This window comes from Hyperolius riggenbachi, chromosome 1 (assembly GCF_040937935.1).
Source record: "Hyperolius riggenbachi isolate aHypRig1 chromosome 1, aHypRig1.pri, whole genome shotgun sequence".
NCBI classification, from domain to species: domain Eukaryota; kingdom Metazoa; phylum Chordata; class Amphibia; order Anura; family Hyperoliidae; genus Hyperolius; species Hyperolius riggenbachi.
In genome coordinates, this window is record NC_090646.1 from 204402448 (window position 1) to 204424216 (window position 21769).

Sequence of the window (21769 nt, forward strand, 5' to 3'; positions counted from 1 at the left end):
GGACATGTTCAATTTGAGTAATATTTCCTACATTAATTGTAAACCCCCTAATTCATAAGATTAAATGAAAGGAAACCTGAACTAAAAAATATAAGCATTTACACTTACCTCGGGCTTCCTTCAGCTCCGTGTGGGATGACTGAGGGCAACTAATGAATTTACCAGTGCTGATTGAAGGACAACGGAGCATCTCAAAAGGATGGCAAGGAAGCCCATGGCCTAAAGGGAGCTGGAGGAAGCTCCAGCCTCCAGATAAGTATAAATGCTTATCTTTGTTTTATCTCAGGTACACTTTAAGTGTCTACTAGGCATTCACGGATGTAGAACAACCACCATACAAATCCTGTATCATTTTTTGCAGTATGCGGTAAGGAGATACTGGTATGAAAGTCCATGTGTCAGAGGTCTAGAGCTACAAAGATTTTCCTTGGTCATATTGATTACTCCCTATCATCTAATCAGAAAACCTCTCTTTAACAATGTCTCTTCTTGACCACTACTGTTCCTGCAAGAACTTCAAACAAAGTGCCCACGCCTGCATGTTACTCACATGTAGCTTTTTTTTCTTTTATAATTATTATTTTAATAGATTGACATTCTCCTTAGGACCTTGAATTGTATTTGAGAAAATGAGATTTACTCACCTGGGGCTTCCCTCAGCCCCCTGCAGCCCATGCCTGTCGGCCGGTGGCGGCCAAACCGGAAGTGTTCGCCGGCGGGACCATCGGAGCGGAGCTGCGAGGGCACCGATCGGCTGCAGGGGGCTGAGGGAAGCCCCAGGTGAGTAAATCTCATTTTTTTTCCTTGACTTTAGGGTCACTTTAACAAGAAAATCGGAAATATTAATATGGAACTATAATCTTTGTCCAAAGCCACACTAGCTAGTTTGCCTATCTAGCTTTGTAAGTTCAAGAAAGACTTTATAAGGCTACAACAGTAAACTGACACCTTCTTTTGCTCACAACACCTTATTAAGTGTAGGTGGGGCTTGAAATCGTGTTTGAAATACTTAATTTAAAATGCATCTCCGTGTACAGATTTAAAAATAATATAATCTAACAAGTGAGTAATCACTTATATCACAAAAAAGACAACCACAGGCTAGGAAATGGTGAGTAATACTATAAACAAAAATCCTGACATGGAATACATAGATGTAGTTGCACAGTGACCAATACATGTAAGTAGGAGGCTGTTGCTGGTCCATGTCTTGATCTAAATTTTACTTTGCGGAAAATAGGCATTAAAACATACATCTCAGCAAAAATTTTGCAAAACAGAAGATGCACTTTTTCTTGTAAAATCAATTTAATATTAAAGTTAGACTGATCTCTTCCATAATTCACAACTTTAGCCCACCAGCATTTAGGGATCATTCATACTTATCAGTGTCACTACACAGAGAATTGAATGTGTGTTAAAAACAGGCATTTACCTTAACGTCCATTGCGTTCTGCTACTGAGCATAACTTGGGTGCAACACATTTGAAAAGGGGGAAGGAGTGACGCATGGGTCGCCCTAAGCTTTGGAGCTCAGGGCTGGCTCACACACAGCACTCCAAGGGGGGGGGGGGGAGGACAGGCGCAGACGCCCCACTCCAGGGCTCACACCACCTAGAATGAGCCATCCACCACCCACCTCCACAGGGAAGACAGAAATGAACCACTACACAGAGAATTGAATGTGTGCATTAAACACCAAGTGAACACCTGACATATCTGGCTAAGCAAATCTGGCCTAATTGGCTATTCATGAGGCAATGCTCATGCAAATATGCATTCGCTTTCGCATGCCAACGTATGCAGGGTCAAAAACCAATGCCATAAAGCAGTCACCCTGCGGGAATTAGCTCATGCTACAATTAGCACTATCCAGGAGCACCACGGAGAGGATTCCCAATGCCCCCATACAAAAGGGGGGGACCGCGGGGTTCCAGGCGCTCTCACTGCCTGGGAACCACAGCGGCACCCCGGAAGGGGAGGCTGGGTGGCACAGGCGACCCCCCCAAGCGTGGCCAGCGCCGGGGAGAGCCGTCCGCACCCACCTCCCAAAATTAAAAACAGGCACTTACCTTAAAGAGAATCTGTATTGTTAAAATCACACAAAAGTAAACATACCAGTGCGTTAGGGGACATCTCCTATTACCCTCTGTCACAATTTCGCTGCTCCCCGCCGCATTAAAAGTGGTTAAAAACAGTTTTAAAAAGTTTGTTTATAAACAAACAAAATGGCCACCAAAACAGGAAGTAGGTTGATGTACAGTATGTCCACACATAGAAAATACATCCATACACAATCAGGCTGTATACAGCCTTCCTTTTGAATCTCAAGAGATCATTTGTGTGTTTATTTCCCCCTGCATCTCTCATGCACTGAAGTTTCAGGCTGCTCTTTTTTTCCTGCAAACAGCTTTGCCCTTGTCTGTAATTCCTCACTATGTGAAAGCCCAGCCAGCTCAGAGGACGATTTATCCAGCTTGTAAAAGATAAGAGAGAAGAGAGAAGCTGCTCTAATCTAAATAACACACAGGCAGTGTGCATAGAGGGGCCTGGAAGGGGAAGTTCATAGCAGAACCACAACACTGAAGAACTTGGCAGCCTTCCAGACACAGGCTGACAAGTCTGACAAGAGAGAGATAAGTTGATTTATTACAGAGACTGTGATAGTACAAAGTGCTGCAGTAAGCCAGAACACATTAGAATAGCTTTTGGAACTTGTAGGATGATAAAAAACAGGATGCAATTTTTGTTACGGAGTCTCTTTAACCACTTCACAACTGAGGGGTTTTACCCTTTCAGCATCCGAGCAATTTTCACCTTTCAGCGCTCCTTACATTCATTCACCTATAACTTTATCATTACTTATCACAATAAAATGAACTATATCTTGTTTTTTTCACCACCAATTAGGCTTTCTTTAGGTGGGACACTATGCCAAGAATTATTTTATTCTAAATGTGTTTTAATGGGAAAATAGGAAAACATTTGGAAAAAAAACATTATTTTTCAGTTTTCCGCCATCATAGTTTTTAAATAATGCATGCTACTGTAATTAAAATCCATGTAACTTATATGCCCATTTGTCCCAGTTATTACACCGTTTAAATTATGTCCCTATCACAAAGTTTGGCGCCAATATTTTATTTGCAAATAAAGGTGCATTTTTTTCAGTTTTGTGTCTATCCCTAATTACAAGCCCATAATTTATAAAGTAACAGTGTTATACCCTCTTGATATAAATATTTAAAGAGAATCTGTATTGTTAAAATCGCACAAAAGTAAACATACCAGTGCATTAGGGGACATCTCCTATTACCCTCTGACACAATTTCGCCGCTCCTCGCCGCATTAAAAGTGGTTAAAAACAGTTTTAAAAAGTTTGTTTATAAACAAATAAAATGGCCACCAAAACAGGAAGTAGGTTGATGTACAGTATGTCCACACATAGAAAATACATCCATACACAAGCAGGCTGTATACAGCCTTCCTTTTGAATCTCAAGAGATCATTTGTGTGTTTCTTTCCCCCTGTTCTCATGCACTGAAGTTTCAGGCTGCTTGTTTCTTCCTGCAAACAGCTTTGCCCTTGACTGTAATTCTTCAGTATGTGAAAGCCCAGCCAGCTCAGAGGACGATTTATCCAGCTTGTAAAAGATAAGAGAGAAGAGAGAAGCTGCTCTAATCCTAAATAACACACAGGCAGTGTGCATAGAGGAGCCTGGAAGGGGGAGTTCATAGCAGAACCACAACACTGAAGAACTTGGCAGCCTTCCAGACACAGGCCGACAAGTCTGACAGGGGAAAGATACATTGATTTATTACAGAGACAGTGATAGTATAAAGTGCTGCAGTAAGCCAGAGCACATTAGAATAGCTTTTTGAACTTGTAGGATGATAAAAAACAGGATGCAATTTTTGTTACGGAGTCTCTTTAAAGATTTCAGTCCCTAAGGTAACTATTTAAGTTTTTTTTTTTATTGTAATTTTTTTAATTTATTTTAATATTATAAAAAAATATATTGGTAACAATTGGGGAGTGTGGGAGTTAATGAGTTAAAATGAATAGTGAAAATAATGTATTTGTATGTAAAAAAACATTTTGGGTGTAGTATTACATTTTTTTTTCAGGCGTCCTGCAAGCGTCCTTCCGACTGGGAAGGCTGGGAAACTGAGTTTTTTCACAATGATCGTGCTGCTTCTCGTGGAAGCATGCCGATCATTGCGGGGGCAGAGATCAACGAACGGGAATGGATTTTCCCATTCATTGATCTCCGGGCGAGCGGGTGGCGGCGTGCACGATCGCGGGAGTGCGAGCGGGAGCGCGGCAGCGGCGGGGGGTGCGTATATCTACGCTACGGGCGGGGAACTGAAGTCCAAAGGAGCGTAGATATACTGTACCCGGCGGCGAAGTGGTTAACGTCCATTGCGTTCTGCTACTGAGCATAACTTGGGTGCAACACATATATTAATATTAAAGTTAAACTGATCTCTTCCATAATTCACAACTTTAGCCCACCAGGATTTAGGGATCATTCATACTTATCAGTGTGCTTGCTGTTATAGTATATGTGTGTGTGTGTGTGTGTGTGTGTGTGTGTGTGTGTGCGTGCGCGCGTGCGTGCGTGCGTGTGTGTGTGTGTGCGTGTGTGTGCTTTCCTGTTTGTCAGCTATGTAAAAGGGACATAGAAATGGATTTTTCATCGATTAGTAGGTGAGGTTTAACCCTCTAGGTTTTTACACGTATAGGCTGCTGAGATACGGCTGTCCCCAATTCCCGCTTTGTTATTTAGTATAGCAGCTGAATAACTTGATAAATTAAAAATTAGTGAAATATATTTTATGCATGTTTAACAAACCATCTGTTAATCATCATACAGTGTGAAAATCTAAATGAATTGCTTTAATTTCTTTATACATGCTTGAAGACTTAATCAGCAAATATTTTCATACTGAATACTGCACTCGTCCTTCAGAAGTTTTATTTGCTCTAATTGAATTTTCTTTCCATTACATGTTTGTGTTCATGTTTTAAAGAATGAGTACAATTGATGTTTATCAAATCTACTCTGAAGAGTACATAAAATACATAGCACCTGTCAGAAATTAGTTTTTTTTAGATGTGACTCTCTATAGCCTGTTATTAAGTGTAAACCAGTGTAAGTGCTGGGCCACCTTGTAGTATTTTTTTTACTGCTGTTTGCAGTGCTATAACAACACTTTAACACTTTCAGCTACATAATATATTGCATCAGCACCCAGGGATGGATTTACCATTAGGCACTGTAGGTGTGTGCCTACAGGCGCATTATGTATTAGAGGCGGCTCCTCCCATCCCCCAAATTTCCCCAGTGAGTAATGAAGTGCCACTGTTGTGCACCCCACTCCTCATTGCCTCTGATGTGGATATCCATGGCCTGTTCAGATGTGACCGCTCCTCCCTCTCACCGATGCACATGTATGGATGGTGCACTGCATGCAGCAAAACTTATCCTTCGTCCCATTGGCTGCGGCTCCATTCTGTATACACCAGCAACATTCTTCTGCAATGTGTCTTTAAGGGTCCTCTCTTGATGAGATCATCATGCGAGGACTTTTACAATACAGAAGAATGCTGGCAGTGTATACAAAGAGGAGTCTGCTGCCGGTGGGAAGGAGAATAAGTTTTTCTGCATACAAGTCACCATATCGGAGGGAGGAGCAGAGCCTGGGACCATTGAAGCTGCAGACCATTGCAAGCTGTAAGGCCACCACCTGCCCCCTGCACGGTCCTATATGCAGACATCTTGGTCTGGTAAGCACGCCCTCTTGCACTTTTCTCCAGGGATTATGTAGCTTTTTTACACCTTGGCTGTAGCAATCAAAACCACTGTGCATAAGTAAGCCACTATTTGCAGATTTCATACAGGCTTCACAATACACTTTCACAATGCGCATGACCACTAGAGAGGTATATGTAAACAAATCAATCAATTAGTAATTGTGGTGTTGATTTTGCTGGATCAGTTATTGAGATGATAATGTGTGTGTCAATAGTAAAGATTCTCTGTCCAAACTCAGCACCTACTGCACTTTTTTTCTGCAGCTATTCTTAGCATTCAGTATTGCTAACCTTTCCTTAGCATTAGCAAATTACACAACATGGCAGCACTTTTCCTGTACTTGTCACAGCTTTAGCACTAGAACTTTTCATTTTTTTATTATCATATTGAAGTGATAAATATTATAATGATTATTGTTGTATTATATGATGTATCACTTTGTTATAAAATTATGTCAGGATGCACTTGTTTTGGCACTCTTTATCTATGGCTTGGCAGTTGGCTTTACTGATCAGATACAATGGATAGTGATGCACTCCAGATGAAATATGAATGAAATCCGAATGAGTTTAATTCGAATTTCATCCAGATAATTAGTGCACCTGATGTGGCTGGTGTGCGGGGGTTAAACTTACCAAGAAGCCGTTTTCTTTAATCCATCCCATAATGCGTCTCACACCACATTCCAAGCCGCGTCATGTGACTACTATGATTCCTCCTTCAACCCGGAAGGAGGAAGTGCGGTAGTCACGTGAACATGGCTTGTAATACGGCATGAGACGCGACGTGGGATGGATTAAAGAAGATGGATTCTGGGTAACATTAACCCCCGCTCACCAGCCACATCAGGTGCACTAATTATCTGGATGATATCCGAATTAAACTCATTCGGATTTGATCTGGAGCTCATCACTAACAATTGACATCTATGCATATGTCTGAGACCACTTCTTGCATATGGGCTACTTTACTTGGTTCCCTAGGGCCATATCCATAGAATGGAGGGGTGCAAAGAAAGGGGACAAAACTCTTTAAGGGTGGAGGAAGGGAAGGGCGGAAGCCTGGGGACTCTAACTACCAGCAATATTAGGGGTTCCCTGTCTGAGGCAACTAATTGCCCTCATGAGCTTAAGGTCTAATTCCTGCCTGATATCACTGACCTCAGGAGCTTACATCTTAATGCTTTTCTTATGTCACTAAAAGCTTGGTACACACAGTGCAATTTCCTGTAAGATCGGGTCAAAACAATCATTTCCAGCATATAGAATCTGCTCCCGATCAAGAACAGGATCAATATTGTGCAGTACTGCTCTGAAAATCAATTCCATTGTCGATTGGAAGCACATTGGACATGGCAATATTTATCATTTCGACCCGCCGATCTGATGGGAAATTGCTTCCTTTGTACTAGCATTAAGGATGACATGAGACTGTGATTAGAGTGTAAGGACAGTTAGTAACATGGGGCAGGGATTAGCATTCAGAATACTTTTACTTGGAGGTGTGGCCTGTTTCGAGGAGTGGGGTTTATGGCGCCAAAACGCCTGTGCTTACAGGCTCCTGAGTTGTAAATTCGGCCCTGTCAGCACCCAAAGTCATCAGGCCCAGAGAGAGAAATAAATATATCTGAACAAAGAAATACAACACATGCAACAAAATGCCCTAAGTGGACCTGAACTCTTGCACAGGACAGAAGGAAAACATAGATGCACCCTGTATGTATTTAGAGACTTTAGCCTATCTAATTCCCAATCATCTGTGATTAATCACAAGTTTTTATGTGGTCCCTCAGCGGTGCAATCTGACTGCCACGGCAGAGAGGATAATTTAAAAGCACAGGATGTTAATAATATGTCTGCTTCTATGAAAGCAGGAAGTGGATACACTGCAGATTTACTGTAGTTTTTGTATCAGCTGTAACTAAGAAATGTTTTCTTTAAAGGTTATTATGCTGCGGTGTATCTTTTAGAGCAGAGAGGAAGTTCTGAGTTCAGGTCCGCTTTTAACATAGTTCAGTTAGATGAAGCTATAAGATACCTTTAGCACTGCAACACAATACTTCTCCTATGCATACGTTTGATAAAGGTGCCCATTTAAAAAGATGCAGGAATAGCGGTAGTAGAATATTGGTAAATTTACCAATATTATACTACTTCATTCAAATAGTAAAATATTGGTAATATTTACCAATATTTTACTGTCGCCTAACCTCTCCCTACTCTTACACAGAGCCCTACCCTGGTAGTGCCCCACTATAATAGCAGGCATTGGAGCTGATTGCTATGCTAATTGCAGCTACAAATAGCGGGCACCCATTTATACAGGACTGCTTCTTTTCCTACTGCAAACAAGATGCCCAATTCAATTGTTCAAGCTGGATAGTGTAATGGTTAAGGGCTCTACCCCTGACATAGGAGATCTGTGTTCAAATCTCGGACTTCTCGATTATCGAAGCACTCTCTTATTCAGTAAGCCAGCATCTACTCAGTAAGGACCTCTTGGGTGAGACTCCCTAACGCTAGCGCTATACAAATACTGGAATAAATATAAAAGTAATAAACCAGGAATCTTTTAATCTCTCTTTAAAGCTTTCCTCTTCCCCCTGTCCTCATTATAATCAGAGGTCCCTCTTCCTCTCATGGATACTTAAGAGAAGAAAAGGGGAGAGCAGAAAAAGAGAAGGCAATATACAATAAAAATGTAAAAGATATTTTTCATAGAATAAAATGGAATTCAAATCTACGGGCAGGTTCATAAATGGTCCTAATGATATAGGACCCAACACATAAAAAGCCCTTTTCACAAGCATCAGTGCTCTCATAAATGGTTTTCCTAATGCCCACTCTTATCCAGACCAGTTTCCCAGTGTCATCAGGGATGTTATCAGGGGTATTCATAAGGGGAATTCCTGGTCTATTGCTTCTTTTTTGAAGCTTAAACATTTGTTTTGGACTTTTGTTTGATAGTAAATAGTAGTACTGTATTGTCATGCCAATGGCTTCTTTTACCTAAAACTCTTACATTGCCATTTCTGATTTTTATATAGTATTATATTGCACTCTATTCTATTTTTATTCAATGCATCCAGCTATGGCAATGACCTCTTTTACTCAGGCAGACAGTAATTTTGGGGGAGGTGTTATTTATCTTAGTTTATTATCTTGTGCAAAATAAATACTGCAAAATAATGGTGGCTTTATGGTAATCAAATAATTTATGATCAATGCTACCATGTTTTTTTTTTCCTTTCAGAAAATCGTTTGTTGATCTTGGGATTATTGTTCATTGCTCCACAGACTGACATTTATATCGGACAGATTTTGATACATTATGTGCTGTCAATCAAACAGCAGGAAGTGAGTAATAATGTCACTCGTCTTCTGCAAAGCTGATGAGGTGCCTGTTTAGAAATGGAATCAAACAAAATATAACTGAAATACTTCTTGTGTAAACGGTTTCAAACCACCAACTGAAGGAGAATTCCACAAACACCAATGCAGGTTGTAAAATTCAAAAAGTTTATTAAAAAAAATAATAATACATATTCTACTCCGTATAACCAATGAGAATTACACACAACACAATCTAATATCACAGTCTTCTTAATATCTTCTGGTCTTCTTCCTATAGGACACTTCAGGAAGCTAGAAGGAAAACAACTGGTTAACAATAAAAATGATAATCATAGAAATTAGGGATTGTCAGTCTCAATTCTCAGCCCCACCAGCACTATACTTCAGCAGTTAGGGACATCACCATGGCCAATTCACTGTAGTCAAAATGTTCAAGCATATTTCTTGTCACACGCTGATTTATCACCATATTAATCATATTTCATGTCAGTGTCAGATTTGTAAACATCTTCTCAGCACCTCTGTATCATCAGCTACCGGTTATACATCTGCCTGGCTCTTTTGCATTTGCCAAAATCTCTCTCCGCTTCCTCCCTTCCTGTCAGCTTTGATTGACTGATGGCTGGCTTATCTTATGGAGGATTGAAGAATCATCATGGCACAGTAATTTTCTCCCAAAATGTCAGCTGTCGCAGTGTCTGGCCTGCTTCTCCTCAGCTGTGCCTGCTGCATCCTACCCATTTCCCTGTCCGCTCCAACTGCCCACTCAACCCCTCAGAGAGCCGTTATATCTTCCCTAACGGTTCCCTGCATGTGTGTCTGGTTGCTTAGCAACCTTCCCTCAGCCATCAGCCCTGCCTACCCACACAGCAGCGCCCATTACAACTAAGGGCAAAATGCTCTTACTTAACAAACCTGTGTCAGCAGCGCCTCTATTTAAAGCTGCTGACCAGGTAATATTATAAGAATAAAAATAAATTAATCCCCCCTCTTTCTACCTCTTACAATTCCCCCCTTCTTTGAACATTGTAGTCCTCTACAATTATACACTAAAATCATACATCAAACACAAAGGAATTCTTCTTGCATATACCTATCAGGTAATTTTCCTTGGTTAGTTCGAGAAGATTTTCTAATACATTCTAAATTTCCCACCCCTTCCTCATTAATGTCTACTGAATCCTCCTCAGTCAAAGCAGTGTTTACCTCTTTTTGTTCAAAATTTGAGATTCTCCCTGGAGAATCATAATCGGCATTGGGCCAGGAGACGAAGCTACAGTCATTAGCCAAAATCCCTGGGGTAGAACACCATGCATTCCTTGGGGGAGCCCACAATACTTCCGCAATTTCCTCCACCTGAGGCATACCAATTTCACATAGAGCTGTCTCCTTATCCTTTGGTGAATCAGTAGCATATTCTGCAGGAGGCTTATGTAACGTCAGCAAGGAGCGATGGATACGCTTAAATTTTCTGGTTCCATCTTTTCGCTGAATTTCAAACACTGGAATGTCCTGAAAGAGTCGTTTAGTAACTATCCATGGCTCTGGTTGCCATACCGACAACATTTTTCCTCCTTGATGCACTCCCTTGCGTTGCAGTACAACTTCATCACCCACTTGAATTAGAGGGCACTTATCTAACTTTTCCTTTCTGTTAGAACACCAAACTGCAATTCCGCAAACTTGGTAAAACGATATATTATCGCTAAAAGACAACCATATCCATCTTGAAGGATGGTTTGTCTGCTAAAGCATCAGACAATTGCATCTTCAAATAAGCTTCCTGTAACTGCTCATTCATCACCTGAAGCGTTTCCATCCAACACTGTCCTTTCTTTTTCCTCCTGTATCGCAGAGGCGGTGGTTCTAAACTTTCAGATTCTTCTTTATTAAATGGCAGAGCTTTTTCACTCAATTCAGAACTACTATCCCCATTTTGAATTTGAACTGCAGTTTTCTGTGGTATTAACACCTTTTCTTCTTTACGGCTAATATCAGACTCAGGCCACTTTACTTCATAATGGATCTCACTTGGAGAAACAATGGTAGGCTCCTATTCAGGCCCTGTTTGTACTCTACTTATTTGGTCATCTGGAGAGGTCCTGACCAGGTAATCGAGATCTTCCTCCTTGATAGATTGTTTAGAGTACTCAGCATCTATGAGTTCTTTGATAAGTCGTGGGGTTTCGGATAAACCATATCTTTTTCGACTACGTCTGTGTCTTTGAGGTTTAGGCATTAGATTCCAGTAATCTTCCCAGTCCTTTCTTGAAATAGTGTCTGTTTCTTTTCTCAGTTCACCTGTTTCAATTTTCTGTGTACTTGAGTCTTTTACAGTTTCCCTTTGTGCATAAATAACTGGCTTATCCTGAATTTGCTTATCTTTTTTGTCTCCGGTATCTCTAGGTTCCCTCACCTTACCGGATTGAGTATCAGATGAAACTGGATTACACCTCCGTTTAAACTCTTTGTGCAGTGCGGGTGGTTCAGGATACCTTGCTTCTCCCAGTTTCTGATACAACAGAGACTTCTTCTGATAGTAATCAAGATCTATCGCACAATGCCTGCGGGGTCTCAAATGCTTCACATACCTACTGCCTTGAACTGGAGTACCACCAGGACCAGATACATTAGCAGCCTCTGTATCTTTAGTTCCTTCTACAACATCAAATTCGACCATCTCCCCATTCCTCAAACTACGAAACCGGTTCCTGGAGTTGTTCTCCCTTATGGCAGTCCAATGTACAAACACATCCTTTTCTTTGCCACCTCGGGATATAAACCCGTATCCTCTTTGACAATTGAAGCAGTTCACTACACCCACTATCTTCTTAATGAGGGCTTTCTTAATTGTCTTTAAAGGATCATCATTCCAATTTCCCGGAACTTTCTGGGAGTCTTCGCCTTTATACATTTCACCAAGGTTTTTTTACTTTTATCTGGGGTCTGTTGAGTGTATCCTGCAGTCCGACCCTCTGCTGCAGGATCATTCAGTTTAAAGCATGCTTACGGTCTGGAGGACGGGGATAAGAACAATCCCGTGTGATGTGACCTTCTCTTCCACAATTCCAGCAGACAGATGGTGGGTCTCGTTCGTTTTCTACTCTGGAAGGAAAGTTTTTACTAGACAGGGATCGTTTTTCTTCTTTCAACTTCTTTATCTCCCTTGTCAGTTGTTGGACTACCTCAGTCAAAGTCTCTATCTCACTTTTGTAGGGTTCCTTCTGTTCTTTGTTTTGAAGGTTAGGTACTTGTACATTCATCTGGAAGTGATTACCCTGCATAGCCTCCTCTTCCTGCTGGTATTTGACTGCCAAACTTTGCAATTTATGAAATCCAATTTTTCGATCTCTTTCTAATTTCACCTTAAGATGTTGTCGAATGGTTTCACTCCTCAAACTCAGCAAAAATTGGTGTACCAACCAAGCCTCGGCATCCACATGAGAAATCTCATCTTCTTCCATTTCTTTCTGAGTCAGGGCATTCATCAGCTCTTTGAGGGCATTTGCGAATTGAGGAATAGTCTCTTCTCGTTTTTGTATACGATCAATAAATCTCTTACGCAGTATATGTAGATCAGCTGGATCTCCATATATTTCCTCCCGAATTTCAATAATAGCCTGCAATGGGGTAGGTTTAGGAAGTTCAGAGGTGACTATAGTCTTGCGTGCATCCCCCTCCAAAGCTAGGATGGCTATTTCTCATTGAATTTCAACGGGAACTTTATAAGCCTTAACAGCACTACGAATCCGTTCAATCCAATCTCTTAGCAACATATTATGGCCATTAAATTTAGGTAAATAGGTGGCCAGAAGCCCAACAGGTGTCATCTGATAAGCAGAAGGTGTTAAGTTGGATTTTTCCCCCGCAGCGGCACTGGTTCCTGGAGTGGGGCTTTGGCCCTCTGACTGTAACTCCGCCCTCATCCTGCCGACTACGCCAAAATTATGTAAACGGTTTCAAACCGCCAACTGAAGGAGAATTCCACAAACACCAATGCAGGTTGTAAAATTCAAAAAGTTTATTAAAAAAAAAAAATATAGATTCTACTCCATATAACCAATGAGAATTACACACAACACAATCTAATATCACAGTCTTCTTAATATCTTCTGGTCTTCTTCCTATAGGACACTTCCAGAAGCTAGAAGGAAAACAACTGGTTAACAATAAAAATGATAATCATAGAAATTAGGGATTGTCAGTCTCAATTCTCAGCCTCACCAGCACTATACTTCAGCAGTTAGGGACATCACCATAGCCAATTCACTGTAGTCAAAATGTTCAAGCATCTTTCTTGTCACACGCTGATTTATCACCATATTAATCATATTTCATACGTGTCAGATTTGTAAACATCTTCTCAGCACCTCTGTATCATCAGCTACCGGTTATACATCTGTCTGGCTCTTTTGCATCTGCCAAAATCTCTCTCCGCTTGCTCCCTTCCTGTCAGCTTTGATTGACTGATGGCTGGCTTATCTTATGGAGGATTGAAGAATCATCATGGCGCAGTAATTTTCTCCCAAAATGTCAGCTGTCACAGTGTCTGGCCTGCTTCTCCTCAGCTGTGCCTGCTGCATCCTTCCCATTCCCCTGTCCGCTCCAACTGCCCACTTAACCCCTCAGAGAGCCGTTATATCTTCTCTAACGGCTCCCCTGCTTGCGTGTCTGGTTGCTTACCAACCTTCCCTCAGCCATCAGCCCTGCCTACCCACACAGCAGCGCCCATTACAACTAAGGGCAAAATGCTCTTACTTAACAAACCTGTGTCAGCAGTGCCTCTATTTAAAGCTGCAGACCAGGTAATAATATAAGAATAAAAATAAATAGATCCCCCCTCTTTCTACCTGCTACAATTGTATAAAAAGTATTCTATAATCATTAAAAATTCTCCTTACTGTTCTATTAAATGTTCTTTTTTTATTATTAGATATCCAATGGTTTGCATCAATAGAACCTGCAAAATTTGACTTACATGATACCAAAATCAATACTGTATGGGTACCTGAGCTGATACTTATACTTATAGGGTACCTGAGCTGATATGTGACATGATGAGATAAATATGTGTATGTACAGTGCCAAGCATACAAATAACTAGGCTGAGTTCCTTTTTTCAGCTTTTAAACAAAAAATGAAAATGTGGGATCACAAAAAAAAAAGAATAATAATTTTATAAGTAGGAGGATAGATACAATTGTTTGTCTCATCAGTTTATTTTCAGCTCAAGGTCTCTTTAACCACTTTATGCCATGGGCTAAAGGGTTCAAATGCATTTATAAAGTTACTAAAGGTGCAGAAATAGAATGTTTATAAACCTTCATCACTGTGAAAAGTGGGTGTGGTCCAGGGGCATTGCTAGGATCCCAGGAGATCCAGGGCACCTATTGGCACCAGACTAGCATCAATCTCTGGCATGCCTAGCCCCTCGATCCTTTAAGTAGACAGTATGCCCCCCATATAGAGACTTCATACAATAGATAACAGCATTCCCACTTAACATAACAGAGCACAGTCCTCTCATCTGGTTTCTGTGTTGTCCTTACCTGGCTGGCCTGGGTGCTTTGCTCGGCTAGCCTGGTGATGCTGTGATGACTGTCTTGTTTCTGCACTTTTGCCTGCCTGGCCTGGCTGCTGTGCTAGCCTGGGCTGGTGATGCTGTGTAGGCTGACTGGCCTGGTGAAGCAGTGCTTGCTGTCTGACCTGGTGCAGCTTTGCAGGCTGGCCTGGTGAAGCTGTCCAGGTTCTCCTGTTGGTGATGCTATACTGGCTCGCCTAGAGTTGCTGATGTGCTGGCTGGTGGTGATGTTGGCTGCACTGGTTGGCTTAACAATGGTGATGCTTGCTGTGTTGTCTGACCTGCTGAATGCTGATGCTGTGCTGGATGGCTGACCATTACCAACCTGGACCAGCTGGCTGTTAAGTTTTGCTGTGCTGTGGCTTGCTAACACAGGCCCAGTCTTGAAGCTCTGTGACTGTTGTAAACAGTGAACTGCTGGATGCTGTAGCTACACTCTCCCTGCTCACTAACACTACTTAACTCTACCTCACTTCTCTATTCTCCCTCCCTGCTCCACTCTCCCTCACTGTTCCCTCACTTTTCCTTAGTGATCCACTCTCCCTCTCTGCTTCATTCTCCCTTACAGCTCCATTCTCCTCATTGTGCCACTCTCTCTCACTGCTCCACTCCCCATGCTGGCTGCTGCTACTCTCAGGGTTCCCCGGCAACTGCCTTGTCAGTGTGTGATGATGGATGGTGCTTACTCAGATGCTGTGCTGCTTGAGTGCAACCTGTCTGTCACTGCCACACACTGAAGCTGGCTGCAGGCCTCCCAGAGGAGGACTCATCTCCAGCTGTAGGTGATGGAAGCAACAGGAAGCAGCTGGCACTCAGGCATAGTCAGGAGAGGTGGTTCCCCTCTGGTTTCACCAGGCTAGGCCTGAAAATGGTGGTGGACCGCTAGACAAAAGGAGGAGGGCTGACTGAGGTTACCATGCCGGTATTTTACAGGCCAACTGTGGCATCTATACATGAAATCAGGTCTCCAACCCCCTGCCTTTAAAGCTAAAATCCATGCCTCCTGCCAGGTGCAAGTGGTTGGGCAGGTGGTGGTTCCACTAGTGAGGACAAACAGTGGCTCTAATGGGAGGAGGAGGCTATCTAAAAGAGGCAGAGTCAAGCAGTGTGCAACCCCAAAAGAAGACGCCAATGTCTCCCAAACCCGGACCATCCACAGCCACAGTAAGTAAAACACATTTGGGCACTTGCGTGGAAACCCCAGGACATGATGTTCTGTGCACAAATCAAACAAATCTAACCCCCACGTGAAACACCTGGATCTCTTAAAATATGCCTGAATTGCTGAAACTGAGAGGGGCATGGTGACTGGCATATTCATTTCCTGTTAAACAATACCAGTTAACGGGCATCCTGCTGATCTTGTTGGCTACAATAATACACCTGAAACAAGTATGTTGCTAATTCGGTCAGCCTTCAATTATCTCACATGGTACCTATTCGAGTGCATTCTGCTACCGATTAAGAGTGTGACACTGGAGGAGCAGGAAAAGCAGTGATGTTTCTCTTTGGTCAAGTAATGTATTGTATGAGGCATGCTGCATAGGTAAAGGAATTGTGGCACATTAAAATGGTACCTATAACATGTAACCTAGGTTCACAGACTATTATGTTATGCTCATTATTGACCTCATCATAATTTAATGACTCCTGACTGTCCCTACTTTTCTTTGTAGTGAATTCTACATTCTGACCCCCCCCCCCCCAACTAATTCCTTGTATGGTGTACAGATACATGTGAGATCTTAGCAACATCCCCTGAGTCTAGCCTATTCTAGACTATGGTATGTAAACAAGTAACTGTATGAATCCATATAAGAGATCACAGGCTTTGTAATGTGTTTTGAGATTTTGTTAAAGCAAAGCTCCATTTTCCCCAAAACAAATGCAATCCTCATCAAACTACCTTTATGCTGTTCAATTATGCTAACAAACTGTGTTACAGAGGCACACATAAATGCTTAGGTCTCTACAGTAGCTACATTAACAGCTTTAATGGCTGACTGATCCGTTACTATAGGTGTGCTCCTATTCCTAAGTGTGCATACACATACAGTATACAACATCCATGCAAATATGTAAGATTCTTCCTACCTGTAAATTAAAAATGTTATTGCAATTACACAAAGCAAAAGGATGCAAAAAAAAGTGTAGCCCCTGCCTTGTGCAGTCATCTGAACCAATGTGACAAATAGTGAGGAGAATTCTGGGTAAATTTAACCTTTAAGATGTTGCTGAGTGTCCTGCTGTCATTTATGGAGTTGAATAGGATAAATCTTCGTTACCTCACATGTTAGTTTAGAGTATTTTGAAAAAATGTACAGGATGTGTTTTTTAAGTAGCATAATAAAATGATGTAGCAAGAGTAATTTCCATGTGTGATCCATATCAGGAACTTGTATAGCTTACTGCTAGTACTGAAGGGATCAAGGCAACCATACCAACAAACATAGTGCTACTCACCTGAGTTGACTGGATTTTTAATCATTTTTATTTATGTTTACCCACTTATTTAAATATGTTTGCTAACAAACATTAAATATTCATAATATACATTCTTCTTTTATTTGTTGATGATCCTCCCTGGTATTTTTTTCAAAGTTAATTATCTTCATAAGCTATATTCTACTGATCTCAAGTGTATTTGAATCTCATTTTCTGTAGTGTAAAAAAAGGGTTCATAAGAATGTGGATCTAAGAGATGTTGCAAACATTAAACAGCACTTGAAATACATTTATATATTTGTGAATGACTTCAGAACTCTGCATGATGTTCTTTATATATTCACTGTACATGGTTTTCAAAGAGAACCTTTCCAACCTAGGTGTATATTGCAACCTTAGTAGATGGGAATGCTGTGTATCTATAATTGTGTGTAGGTGGTGCAACAGAAAAACACGAGTTAAGACAAAGAGAACTATAAAAAGAAATAAGAAAAACATGATATTTCAAAACAACCTATTATAGGATCAGATGGAATTTTTTTAAAAAGTAGATTGTAATTGTGATTTGGCCATCAGTATAGGCAGTGTAGGAGTGAACTGGAAGTAAAGATGTGGACTGGAAGGCTGTGTCCATAGTATATTAGTAAAGTAGGCAACTGGCACTGAAGTAGATAGAAAATAGTTTACACCTTCAACCACTTAGATCCAAACATATGAACATTCACTCTGCCATGCCATTTTCAATAATATAGTCACTTTTCATCTCCTCCTCTTAAAAGTACTTTTGTATGGTGATTAGTGGATATGGCCATTTTTATTTTGCCATAATTTTCCCCAAAGTGTCACATTTTAACTCAAATGAAAGTCTTTGTGATAATATGTGGTAGGGAGCTCCTCTGATGGTCATTTGGTGACAAGACAATATATACTCTGTTCAGCTCTGGGGAAAATGTCGGCGCTATATAAATACAAAATAATAATAATGAATAATAAAAATATGTGGGCATGAACATTTTCGCCAAATGCACTGAAATCAATGGTGACGAGAAAGCAGAATTGTATGTGAGTTTCAACTGTTGACATTTTTTTTCAGAGAATTCCTTATATTTTACTAAATATTTACAGTCAGGCAAAAAAAAAAATACAAATGTATACGCAAAAATTACTTTTTAAAAAAATCTGAGCTGACCCAGCACCAGCTTATCCACAAGGCACTCAAGACATCCAGAAATTACCATGGCCCTCAAATTCTGTTGTAAGGAACTAAGCCTAATAGACCAAGATGAGTGCTGGATTATACTGTAGCTGCAGTGACATTTGGCATGAGATGTTACTGATAGTTACAAATATTGGTAATACTTAACACCTAACACTAACCTCCCTCTCCACATCTAACTTCTAAATGCATGTAGTGGAAGATTAGTGTGTGTTAACCATCCTTACGATTATCTGAGCTCAACTACACTGTAGCCAAACTCATGGTCGATCCATACACTGTACCTACCACTGAGTTCCGCTATATCATAACCGAGCGCCTGTCGCAAAACTAAACAACGAGTGCCCCATAGCCACACATTTACATGACAGTTTATGGTACTGCTGAGAAGCGAAACCAATACACCAAAATTAATGTTTTGTATGAGAATTTGTACATCTTAATCAAACCAAACCATGTCATTTGTTGGGGTGTTTTATAGATCCCGTTTCAGCAGCTTTACCACCACTCGCACATAGTTTTTCTCAAATGACATTTGAGCAAGAGCTGTAAGAAGTTGAACTTGAGTATTCTGTTCTTTTAAATCCTCTTTAGTCGTGCAACTATGTATCTAATTAGTTAGCATCAGGGTGGTAGTCACTATTCAGTTTTGCCTCATACAAATTGTGGATTTGTATGAGGCAGGTACAAAAGGCATTCATACCCAAAAATGAGCGACTGTAGGGAGCTCTGAAAACTAGCATCTGATCAGGCTACCATCTTCATCATTTTATTATGTTGAACTTTCAGTCATTCATGTTTGTTGTAGGCAGAAACTTTTGATAATACGTCTGATTTTACCTTGCTTTTATGTATAGGGATTTTGCAGCTTACAATAAACATTTTTTTTTCTAGGTTGAGTATTGTAGGATTCACCAGTAGATAGCGAATAGAGCTTTGCCATTTTCCATGCATTCTTAAAAGTAACAAAAAGAGCCAATGGTGTATATATCGCATCTGAGATTTGAATACACACTGGTCTTTTATTCATAAAGCACAGCTCTTGACACAAAGAGAAGAAAACAGTATTCATTTTGTATGCCTTCCCATTGCTGTCATGCTGCAGGAATGTAAAATTGTTATGTTGCATATTAATGCCCTTTGATTCTACAAATGATACATTGTGTTCCTTCTAAATTAAGGCATAATCTATGAAGATAAGTGATTAGTATGTAGGAGGACAGTGTGGCTGCAAATTACAGGTTTAGAATCAGTTACATCTTTGATTAAGCTCATAATACTTTAGAGAGATACCAGTTTAGCAAAGAGCCATTTGGTTTTGATTTCAAAAATAATTAGTACATTTCTCTAAACATATTTACAATCTTTGCTGCTGTATGATCAGCAGTAAGGGGGGAAAACATGCTTTGTAGTAAGTAGTGCTTCAGGAGAATTGACAATAAAGAGAAGTAAAGAGACATTTCTCTAATGCCAACACTTTTAAAATGTTTTATGGAGCAAACAAATGTCACAAATAATTGTATCTTTTCAAAGATACAATACTTGATCACTTAAATTAAACCTGAGATGAAAGGGAGGACAGGATTTTTACTTACCTGGGGCTTCCTCCAGCCCCCTGCAGTCTGTCAGCTCCCTTGCCGTCCTCCTGGTCACTTCCATTGTTCTTCTGTGAAGTGCCCAATCCATCTGGGTCATGGACTACTGTAATATGGACTACTCCTACTGGGCCATGTGTAGTGTTGGGCGAACACCTAGATGTTTGGGTTCGCGAACGTTCGCCGAACATCGCCGCGATTTTCGGGTGTTCGCGCCGACTCCGAACATAATGGAAGTCAATGGGGACCCGAACTTTCGTGCTTTGTAAAGCTTCCTTACATGCTACATATCCCAAATTTGCAGGGTATGTGCACCTTGGGAGTGGGTACAAGAGGAAAAAAATATTTGAAAAAGAGCTTATAGTTTTTGAGAAAATTGATTGTAAAGTTTCAAAGGAAAAACTGTCTTTTAAATGCGGAAAATGTCATGTTTCTTTGCACAGGTAACATGCTTTTTGTCGACTATAATCAGAGAAAAAGCATGTGTGCATCAACCAAGTGAACCTGACAAATCTGGCTTTGCAAATTTGGCCTATTGGCTAATCACGAGACATTGCTCATGCAAATAAGCATTTGCTTTCGCATGCCTAAATATGCAGGGTCAAAACCAAAAACCGCAAAACAATCGCCCTGCGGGAATTAGTTCATGCTATACAGCACTATCCAGGGGCGCCACGAGGAGGCTTCCCATTGCCCCCATACAACCGGGGGGCCGCGGGGGTCCCAGGCACTCTCACCGCCTGGAACCCACACAGCGGCACCCCGGAGGTGGAGGCCAGGGGGTGCAGGCGATCTCCCCAGCGTGGCCAGCGCCGGGAAGAGCCGCCCGCACACACCTCCCAGGATTAAAAACAGGCACTTACCTCAACGTCCATTGCGTTCTGCTATATGCGCATAACCTGGGCGCGACACATAAGGGGCGGACAGGCGTAAATAGCCTGCTCCAGGGCTCTCACCTCCTAAAACAAGCCACTCACTACCTGCCCTCAGAAGAAAGAAATGCAATGCTGACTATAATCAGAGAAAAAGCATGTGTGCATCAACCAAGTGAACCTGACAAATCTGGCTTTGCAAATTTGGCCTATTGGCTAATCACGAGACATTGCTCATGCAAATAAGCATTTGCTTTCGCATGCCTAAATATGCAGGGTCAAAACCAAAAACCGCAAAACAATCGCCCTGCGGGAATTAGTTCATGCTATACAGCACTATCCAGGGGCGCCACGAGGAGGCTTCCCATTGCCCCCATACAACCGGGGGGCCGCGGGGGTCCCAGGCACTCTCACCGCCTGGAACCCACACAGCGGCACCCCGGAGGTGGAGGCCAGGGGGTGCAGGCGATCTCCCCAGCGTGGCCAGCGCCGGGAAGAGCCGCCCGCACACACCTCCCAGGATTAACAACAGGCACTTACCTCAACGTCCATTGCGTTCTGCTATATGCGCATAACCTGGGCGCGACACATAAGGGGCGGACAGGCGTAAATAGCCTGCTCCAGGGCTCTCACCTCCTAAAACAAGCCACTCACTACCTGCCCTCAGAAGAAAGAAATGCAATGCTGACTATAATCAGAGAAAAAGCATGTGTGCATCAACCAAGTGAACCTGACAAATCTGGCTTTGCAAATTTGGCAAAATTTGGCCTATTGGCTAATCACGAGACATTGCTCATGCAAATAAGCATTTGCTTTCGCATGCCTAAATATGCAGGGTCAAAACCAAAAACCGCAAAACAATCGCCCTGCGGGAATTAGTTCATGCTAT